Source organism: Corvus brachyrhynchos, unplaced genomic scaffold (assembly GCF_000691975.1).
Source record: "Corvus brachyrhynchos isolate BGI_N302 unplaced genomic scaffold, ASM69197v1 scaffold227, whole genome shotgun sequence".
NCBI lineage: Eukaryota > Metazoa > Chordata > Aves > Passeriformes > Corvidae > Corvus > Corvus brachyrhynchos.
Window position 1 is genome coordinate 1,552,630 of NW_008239290.1, and position 10,272 is coordinate 1,562,901.

General features: G+C 42.0%; 1 long non-coding RNA gene across 1 annotated transcript in view; it reads right to left on the reverse strand.

Annotated features, from left to right (window-relative positions):
• Positions 1-1,314: 1,314 nt before the first annotated feature.
• Positions 1,315-10,272, reverse strand: part of LOC108448218 — a 13,033-nt gene continuing 4,075 nt past the window's right edge. The window contains exons 2-3 of the long non-coding RNA XR_001864032.1: positions 5,076-5,219; positions 1,315-1,627 (exon numbers count right to left, since the gene is read on the reverse strand). This is a non-coding gene — a long non-coding RNA (uncharacterized LOC108448218). The remainder of the gene's footprint in view (positions 1,628-5,075; positions 5,220-10,272) is intronic.

Genomic DNA, 10,272 nt, shown 5'->3' on the forward strand with positions numbered 1-10,272 from the left:
GCTGCAGCTGGGGGCTTTGGCCGTTTGTGGATGCATACCTTTCCCTCAGCCTGAGATGACTGAACAATGCATTTTCCTTTATCTAACCAGCAGTTTGACTTCCAGTTCAAAGTCCCGCTCTTCAGGGACGCTTCTTTGGTTGTAGCTTCTTTATAATGAGCAAAACTTTATATCAATGTTTGAGGCATGAACTATTTTCAGTCTCTGACAGCCCTGTGCTCCCCAACTCACAGCAGGTCATCAGCACTGGGCATTATCTGCTTCTCCTCCGGCCACCTGTTGGCTTCATATTGGAGCTAACTGTAGAAATTATGCTACTTCTGCATTTCTCAGTGCATTTTTACCCTCATGTTTTACACAATAATCAGGTGCTTGGACTAGCTTTTAAAACATTAATTGTTTCCTGTGAAAGGATTCCTGATGAGTTTTTGAAGGCACGCAGGTATTTCTGCTCTCTAGAGAGGGTGCCTCCACAGCTTTGATACAGCTCATCGGCAAACCCAGCTGGAATTTACAACGTTGAAATTAGAGAGATTCTTCCACATTATTTCCCATTCTTTTTATGCTTATCCAAGGTGTATACTTTCTCCACATCAAAGCTGAAGGCAAAACTGGACATCTTGCAGAGCTCTGGAACATGCAGAGTTTACAGTATTGACAGGCTCTCTTTTGGCCAGCGCTAGCTGCTGCTGTGCCTGGCAGATCCCAGGCAGGGCTGGGGAGTCCCACATTCCCACCAGGCAGCCTGCTGTCGGGAGCTGGGATCATTTCCTGGGCACGGGCTGCTCGCACCGATTGGCCTCCGTGCCGTCCCATGTTTGATGCTCCCAGATGCAGCAAGAGGTCCTGGCTGCACCGAGTCCTTTGCATTGCCGCAGGCACCTTGCAGCACATGTGCGAGGGTGTATTCAAACAGCCCTACGCTCCTGGCCCGGGCTCAGAGCCAGCTGAGCTCAGCCAGCTTGCAAACAGTATCTTCCCCAGCCAAGCTGGGAGCCCCAGCACGCTGGGAGCAAGCACTTGGCTGCTGAAGCACAGCTACACAGGCTCCAGCTCACTGCCAGCACAGCTCACCCAGAGGTGCTACTGCTTACTGCTGCAAGCATGGAGCCCTGTCACAGATTTTATGGAAAACTGGAATATTTTCTATGTTTTAATACTGTAAAAAAAAAAAAAAAATCTCCTCTTTATATTTGGACCTATAAAAAATAGGGACTGCTTTGTCATCTCCCCATTTTTCTCCTTTCTGAGAGAAATTAGATCTTTCTGAGTTTAGAGGAGAAAAATTCCCTGCACTGAAAGGGAATTGCTCCTTCCTCCTGTACTGTAGCACAGGGGGACCACTATGCAGTCAGATACCATTTTAGCTGCAGTCTTCTGTGGATTCTCCAGGCAAAGAAAGGAAAGAGGTTTCTAAACTGAAGATAATTTCTTCCCAGGGGGGTGGAACACATAGGTGTTAGCCTGTATATCTCCTTTTTTTCCCATCACATTTCAGACTATTTTCCAATAGACTTACAGGCAGGACAAAAGCAAGAACTCAGCCAAGTATTCCAGCTTCCTGAAGAACTCTGCCTGCATTTTGGAGCTCCAAAGTCCTGTGTCCAGCCTAGGATGATGTGCAGGTCTGGGTTGTAAGCAAAAATGAATGATTAAAACAGAAACACACGGTTTTCTAAGCAGCATCTTGATTTCTGTGGAAAGGGGTATTGCACTTTCTCTCCCTGCAGTGGAAATCAAACACAATTACTTCGATATTGAATCCTGGCATGGCTATACCCATAAACTTAATCTTTCTTGGTTTGTGTAACATAGGAAAAAATTATCTTTCTCCTTATTCTGCTCAGTGATTTATTCATTATTTTGGTGTTAACAATGATTTGTTTTCTTCTCGCTAGCCTTGTAGTAGAAGATATAGTTGACTGAAACCACAGAAAAGCTTTTGCACAATGCATATTATCTCACTAAGAAAAAGGTTTAAAATATGTGTAGGACAGCGGGGTGGTTCGGACGATCAGGACGGACGGGGACGAGAGATCTCTATAGTCAGATCTTGGAACATGTGGTTTATTGCAAAGGGCGTGGGTACAGGGGCACTGCTTAGAGTGCTTAGAGCTGGCAGCTCTGAGCAGGCCCAAGAGAGCAAGAGAGTAAGCGGGTAAGAGAGAGAGAGACCGAGAGGAATGAGAGTGAAGAAGTGTGTGTGAAGAGAGAGTAAGAGTGTGTAAGAGTGAGAGTGAGAGTGACTGAAGTTCTGGTTACAATACAATAAATCATCTTCTGTACTGAATATTCTAATTGTCACTAACCAATCTAATACAAGATACAAATCCTATGGCATTTACATACAGCCTATAAGAGTTCTTATATTACCATAGAGTGTTACATCTTAACTTCTAAAAACTACTCTTTGGACCCCTTCTGCTGAGCTAGTAGGGTCTGCTCTGACCCTTGGACCTGCCTGCAAGCAGAGGGGATTGTTCAGTCAAGAGGGGATTACCTTCAGTTGGCCATACCATTGTTTTCCAGTTATTCAGTAACTAAGACTTGGTATTTCAAAAGTGGCTTTCATTTCGATGTCGCCTGTAGTTTTCATATTCCCAAAATCTTTTGTCAGGCAATCATATTTATAAGGCTTTCCTGTTTCATCTTCCCCAACAAATATGACTTTGCATCTTTGCATCACTGTGAAGACAGTATTAGTCTCCAAATGACCACTATGTTCACAGTGGTCTTAAAAGAAAGCAAATAGAAATTAAATACAAAATTATCTCCATTACACTTGGCCAGACAAGAACTGGCTGAAAATATAGCTGCAAGTAGATAGAGTTGCAGTTTTATTCAGCAACTGGTCTTAAAGAAAGACTATACATTTGAGATATTAAAATGCCTAGAGAAGTGTCACAACAACTTCACAGTTTTCTCAGAACTAGGTAAGACTCATGAATGTTACCATTCTGATGGCTATTTCTGAGAAAAAGCCTAGAGATGGTCATAAATAAAGCAAGAGGCTTTAAGAAGACAAAATCAGGTGGGTATGTGGGTGAAAATACGAATATTCATGGTAGTTATGGCATTGCATGAGGTAGCTGCTCACATCAACAGAGGTAACCCTGTCAGTAACTGCAGATATTTTATTACATTTAAATATGAGGAATCCACTTTGGCATTACAAATATGGCACTTTCAATAGGAAGGGTACCAGTCAGCTTGGTAGTGGAAAATTATCTACATCTCTTCATAGGTGTTGGCTATGATATGTCCCTAAAATAATGCAATCTAAAACACATCAACAACTCCATATGGAATCATAAATTATTTTCACATTCTTATCAAAAGCCAGCCAGATACAGTACATGGTGCTGGTGAAAATGTCCTGCATTCAGGCAGCTGCAAATACTGAACCACCAGTAACAGATTTTAAACGGCCTGTGGAAAGTTGCTGGAAGCACATATAATGTTCCTATAAATGTTATTAAATCCAAGGCAACTCAAAGCAGAAATTAAAGCTTCTCTTATTTTGCCTTCTCACTCGCAGATGACTCACATGCTACCTACCTTAGTTAAGTGGGCTTCTCTCATGACCCAAGTGCCCAGACAACTGCCCTGGGTACCCTTAGAAGCTACTCGTCCTCTGAGTAAGCCTGTGTATGGCACTGGGTTTCATTTGGCACAGCAATCATATGAGAATGAGAGAATGGGAATCCACGAACTTCTTGAGTGCTAATGAATATTTCAGGATGGACATTCCCCCCTTGCTACAAACTGCTTAATATTTTCTGGCAAAAGAGGTCTCAGAGGCCACGGTAGAGAAATAAACATAAAAGAGAAGGCAAAGAGTTTCTAAAATATGTTTTAGCTTACCCCATGATATATATTTTGTCCATCGTGACATAAGATAACCCAAATGCCAGTAGAAGTGTTTCATGGCAAATGCAGGTCATTCTTTGGGATTTGAAAGAGGGAATAAAGTAACAAACACAAGGTAACACATCATTTTTGGTGTTTGGACCTCATCAATTCATGTGCACTTCTTGAAACAGTGACCTATGGAAACCTGTTTAAGTCACACACAAGGAATTGCACAGAATCCAGTACTTGTCAAACTGAAGAAGTGTTCTACTTTGTGAAGAATTAACTTTGCCTCTCAAAACCAGATGTGGATCTGCAAAATTACTTGTGGATAAGTTTCTTTCCCTTTCTTTCCCATTAATCACAATCCGATTTACTTAATTTACTTAAACCAGAACCACTTCTATGGATTCTTAAAAGAGAATGGATAACAGAGGTAGCTTTGACTGGGCATTGGGTAGCATTTCTTTACCAAGAGGGTGGTCAGCCATTGGAACAGATTTCATAGGGAGGTGGTCAATGCTCTGACCTTTCAGCATATAAGAGGCATTTGGACAATGCCCTTAAAAAAATATGCCTTAGCTTTTGGTCAGCCCTGAGTGATCAGGATTAGATGATCACTATAGGTCCTTTCCAGCTGAAATTGTCCGTTCTATTTTATTCTATGCTATACTATGCTTAAATTCTGAACATATATGTGGCATTCTGAACATACATAGAATTCTTTAACTGGACACCACTAGTAAGTGCTGCAAATTTTTTTGTTTACATTAGCATTTAATCGGTTTTGATCATTCGTGTTTTCATACCTAAGAGAATATTGAATGGATTTGTGGTGGTGAAAAAATATCTCAGTTTTTATTATTCTAAAGTAAAATGGATGGTGATGTAACAGCCACAATAAATACATCCTCAAAGTAAAATCTTTTTGGTTATGAAGTTGCACTTTTGCATTTTGATCACACTTTAAAAACCACAAAGTTTAAAATTAACTGTAAACTTCATAGTAAAAAAAAATACCACTTAAGAGATGTGGTTGTTCATTTGATTTTTGCATGGCTGATGTGAATATTCACTAATACAAACAGAAATTTGTTCCAGGGTGTCAGTTAATGTTGAATCAGGCACTGAAAAGGTCACTCAAAATCCCATAGTTGAAAAGGTGAGTCATTGCAAAAAGGAAGGATTTAGAGTCACTTGAGTGAATAAAAAAATACGCATACCATGACCCTTCAGACGATATCCTCTTTTTATCTAGATACCGCAGCATAACTGTGCCTAAAACAGGAAGTACATTGTTGTTGATGTGGAACTGTGGCAATCACTCTTTCATTCATCACATGTATCCAAGCAGTACCTGTATCTGACTGCAAAGAGAAAGAAAAAAGCAGTGTCAGTAAATGAAATACTGTCCTTGGCTGCCAACAAAAAAAAAAAAAAAAAACAAAAAACAAAAAAACAAAAAAAACCAAAAACAAACAAACAAAAAAAAACCCACCTGATCTGGTTAAATACCTGTGACTTCATGAGTGACTCAGCTCAGGAACTACATCTCTCCATTCTCTCACATGGATGAACTTTCTGGGTGAGCTACCTTCCTCCTACCTTCCTGTTTGCTAGGAAGAGCTTTTATGAGTTTATCAATCCTTGTTGTGCTGTTAATGAAGCTATCAGAATAGAAGGGTTGGTTCAAGGCATAAAAACAGCAGCAGACTCTAACACATGCCACTGCTTAGGTACTTTCCAAGTACCTAAGCAGTGGCATGTGTTAAGAGAAAGCCTTCGTGTGATGGTTGCAGGCAACACTGGGCTCAGGTTGGCAGCGAAAAAAAACTGCATGGAGAAGTTTGCTTGCTTTACCATAACTCCCAGACACAAACCAACCTATCTTCACAGCAGCAAGGCAGGCCACGGCCCTGTGCATCCTATGTAATTCTCCCTTCATGTCAAATGCTAAACATAAAGTCAAGGACAAGTTGTATACGTTGTAGTTAGGCATCTGTGAAGATAATTGCAGAGATTACTTCTATCTATTTTCACCCACCCCAAAGAGGAGTTTCTTTATCAGCCCTTTTGGAGAAAGATGTAAATCATAGAACATTTATGCTCACTTGATTTAACTCTACATGCTCCCAATGTTCCATCAGCCAGAACATTTAAGGGAACCACAACAAGCTGCTAGGAGTAGGAGAGGTCAGCAGTGATCCCACATAATTTAGGATTATTTAAGATTCTGGCAGGATACTCCAAGTGAGCAAAGCACAGTGTAGGAGCTAAATGAGGAAAGAATCTGGTTCATCCTAGTGTTGAAAGATGGCTGACCTTTGAGCAAATCCACTCATAGCTGTTATGTACCAGAGCAGGCCTGAAATAAAGACAACAACAAATGATGCCTGGTGACGACAGCTAAAACCAGAGTCCTGAAACATCTATCTGCTGGGCAGAGCCAAGCAAAGCATCAGCTCATGCCTCTGATCACAGGCCACCAAGAAAGAGTAGCAGCATTCCTTGGCACATTCAGGAGATCCCATGGCTATTTTTGACAACTACCAGGTGGTGGCCAGCCAATACATTCTGCAGATGGGCAGATGATCACATCTTGTTGCCAAAAAGCTTTCAGTGATTTAATCTCTTAAAAGAGGTCCACAGTATTTCTAAGCTCTGTCCCAGGCAGCAGCATCTCAGCACAGGGTGAGCTGAGAAAAAGTGTCCAGCAGGTGATTTGTCACTTCAGCTTACTTCTCAGGAGATAATGCAGAGCTTAGAGTGTTCTTCCAACCAGCTCAGGGGAGCCCTCAAAGTTACCTGTACACCCGGAGGAGGATTGTGTCAAGCCCTTGAAGGTGTCTTTGCCACAGGTGAAGTTTGTTTCTGAACACAGATATGCTGTTGTGCACTGCATCTCAGGCAAACAGTGCAAACATAAATCTGTTCAAATTCGGGGGTGCTTTATGGAGAGCTGAAGCCCCTTTGAATAGCATGCTTCTGTCAGCAGAAAATAAATTGTGTGAGTCTTATACCAACTGAGCATCCCTTCTTAGCATTGTCAAACACAATGTCATGTAGGAGGATGCCAGAGAAGTAGTCAGAAAACAAAAGAAACTGAAAGCCAGGGTCTTGCAAGTCTCCAGTGGAAATGGTATTCATGTCAAATGACATAAGTGTCACCCATGAGTCACTGCTGCCATTTCTCCCTTCCCAGATGAGGGAAATGTATACTCTGTGGTCAAGGCACAGCAGGACAGGATGATAGATATTATGCAGTTTGACTCCGGTGCAAATGAGCTGTTAGGGTTTAATAAAAGTATCTCTCTATAATGCACACTACATTTCCATAGCACCCAATGAAGGACTGGGAACTGTGTCTTACAGCCAATGTGAGTTTACCAACATTTCAGTAGCAGAAAGTAATACTCTTGGAAAGCTCTCCTGCAAAAACAGCATTAGAACAAGAAAACTGCTTCATTTTCCTCCCTGACTGTAGGCCAAGTGCCAGCAATGACTGACAGCTTGAGCTGTCAAACAAGAAAGACAACTTGATCTGTCAAACAAGAAAAGTTTAGGTTGGGGGTGTTATTATTTAGACATGAGGAGGGCGATGCACCTTTGAAAGTGTGTACACATAAAGAATGTCTTTTCATTTTGAGAGCATGGTTTTATATAAAACGGGCTGCTTAAACTAAGAGCAGCGTGGGCCAATCCTGAGCCGTTGCAGTATTGTGAGCAAAGTTCCAGCAGCTCATGAATGCCAGGAATCCAGCCTGTTGTCTGCCTTTCCACCCCACTTTATTGTCTGTGAAGTTTGCCTTCAGTGTACCCAAGTTTAGTGTACTTCAATAACTCAGTCAACAGAGGGAAGCAGATGGCAAACATTCCCTCCCAGAAGCCTGGGGTTTCTTTCTGGCGTCTTAGTGATATGAGAGGCATCACAGATGCAAACCCTCTGGCCAGCACCACTGTGCTTTGCCATCAGGTTTCCTCTCTTGTCAAGGCATCACTGCCTCTTAAAAGTCAAAGTGACCTGGTTCGGTTTTGGGACTAGCAGTGTACATGGTTTGAACCTTATCTCACTTCTTCAACAATTTGTCCAGAAAAAAACATCTGTTAGGAGAAAAACCGCTAACACTGGTCCTTCCCTGCTCATCTGGACACCCTACAGGCATGCGTGTTGTCACACTGTGTCATCCTTTGCATGTGATGTGCAGGCTGGGTTATCTCCAAGAGTAAAGGAGGAAGTTCAGGGGCCAGGAGGGAGGATTTGCAGTGTTGCCTGAAACTGCTGTTATTTTTTAGGTGTGCTTGTCTGTGAGCCTGCAGGACTCTGACAGTTCAGTGTGCCCAACGCATTTCACTATTTTCTCATTTTTTAATAACACTTAATTCAAACTTATGAATAGTGACTATTTCACCAGGGCTTAACCACAACCTGTCATCTGGAATAGGCATTTGCAGTAGTGCAATGCTTTTGCTCCATAGAGGTACCAGTACAGCTCCAGAACAGAAAGATATTTTCTGACACTAGATTATTTACTGTAAGGGATATCTCAGTGTTCAGTGGCACTGAATTCATTATTTGTCCATTTTGACCACGTCAGACTTTATCCCACATGTTCCAGGAAGAAACAGCAATCTCGGACTGCAACTGTGATCTCATCCCCCTGAAGACAGCAGGGTGAAACTTGTAATTATTACCCAGAGTACCAAGTCTCTGCAAAGTTTTTTTGGTTTGTTTTGGTTTTTTAAAGAAATCTTCTTTCCCTTACGCCATAAATGTTACAGCTGAGCCCTGACACAGTTGCTGGCCTCAGAGGGAGAAGAAGGAAAACCCAGGAGAATCAGCCCATTGCACCCCAACCTGTAGAAAGCCAGAGACATCAGGACACAATACATACTATAAAGTTCTTTGCTGGGACAAAAGCACCCTCATTGCACTCTCATTCTCTTTTAAATCAACAGAGTTGTAAAAGTTATTTCTACAGGCATCTATTTTCTCTCTCTCATAAAATTGTATGAAAGCGTTTCCCGAACAGCCCCATCGCTATTGTGCAGGCGACACCCCCTCCCCAAACGCCACCGCCCATGGGCCATGCCACTGAATACAGCAATCACTCTGCTGCCTCACAGCCCTCCTCCTCTTCTGAAAACCAGAGCATAAGCCAAAATTGTTACAGAGACACTAATCTGTGTTTTCTGTACGCTCCCTAAGAAAAGACACAAGTGACCTATTTTCATATGTTCTCCAGAAAAGAGTTTTCCTACCCGCTCTAAGGAGATTTAGCCTTTCTCTCCTTACAAAGGATTGCAAAACAAGTCCTAACAAGTTCTAATTGCCATTTTTTTTTCCCTGACATCATCATGTGAAGACCACTTGCCCAATGGTTATAAGGGCTCCTTGTTCATTCCTTGAATACATCCCTGCCATCACTCCAAGTTAGAGATTGGCCATTTTAAGCAACTGAGCCATGTGTAGGCAAAAGGAGTGATGTTTTATTGTCAGCTTCTCATCCAGGTAATTGCATTCATTTAATGAACAGAGGCAACTTCAGTCAGAATAAAGGTTCAGCGTTATCTGATGGCGATCCTATCTCGTGTCCAAGCAACTGATACGTCACACAGGGCTGGAAACCGCCATGACATTTCTGGCAACTGAGGAGGATTGAGGAGACTGTCCTCTCCTTCCACACATGAAACCCTTTTCTCAACCCCCACCTCTTCCCACAGTCCCAACAAGTTTCCTTTCATGCCTTTAACTCCTCCCAAAGCTGCACTCTAAATGCCAGTTTTCACATCCTAGACATTTTTATTACTGCAGATCTTCCACTGGGATCCCAGCTTGCACCACGCCATGTCCCTACCATGATCCAGTGCCACAATGGCAATCTGTGCCATGCCAACAGAGTCTTCAGCTATGCATGCTCTATGATCACACAGAGCCCTCAAGTGGATCTTTTTCTCCCCTTAAACCCACTCCTATCTAGATCTGGTCCACATAAAGATAACCTGTATGTGTCACCTCTTATCACTCCCTGTTGAAGGCGTCTGAGTAGCAAATCCTTCAACCCTACTGATAAACCATACACATGAGGATTTGAGACATCATAAGTGAAGCCATGACTTCAAATAATTTATTTAAGACCTAGTACATTACACACAAAAGACTGTGTTAGAAATACCGTGTTGAGGTTTGAAGTCAAACACAACAAAAACACATCTAAGGGAAGTATTAATTTTGCCTGCAAAACCTGTTTCATTCCAAACATTGGCTGGATTTCCTTTCTTCAGGGTGTAGTGAAGGGGTTGGGTTGTTGCTGAAATAGCTGAATGTGTTAGGAGACTTTGGAGTGGAAAATACAGTCCTAGAGTTATGGGTAAAGTGGGAACTGGATTCTTTTTTTTTTTTTTTTTTTTTTTTTTTTTTTT